Source organism: Rhipicephalus microplus, unplaced genomic scaffold (assembly GCF_043290135.1).
Source record: "Rhipicephalus microplus isolate Deutch F79 unplaced genomic scaffold, USDA_Rmic scaffold_208, whole genome shotgun sequence".
Lineage (NCBI taxonomy): Eukaryota > Metazoa > Arthropoda > Arachnida > Ixodida > Ixodidae > Rhipicephalus > Rhipicephalus microplus.
In genome coordinates this window covers 177,167-177,500 of record NW_027464779.1, presented here as the reverse complement: position 1 = coordinate 177,500, position 334 = coordinate 177,167, and positions in this window count along the sequence as shown.

Genomic DNA, 334 nt, shown 5'->3' with positions numbered 1-334 from the left:
CCCGGCAGACGCGGTTTTCGCGCCGCCCCGGCTGACGCGGTTTCGTGCCGCCCCGGCAGACGCGGTTTTTTGCCGCCCCGGCAGACGCGTTTTTTTTTTCTTTCGCCCCGGCTGACGCAGTTTTCGCGCCGCCCCGGCAGACGCGGTTTTCGCGCCGCCCCGGCAGACGCGGTTTTTTGCGCCGCCCCGGCTGACGCAGTTCGGACTTGGCACTTTTTGGCTGAGCCTGGCTGGCGGCCCACTCACTCGATCGCCATGTCTGTTTGCCACAGTTTTCCCGGTGGTGCCGCACCCGGGCTCGCCCCGGCTGACGCAGTTTTCGCGCCGCCCCGGC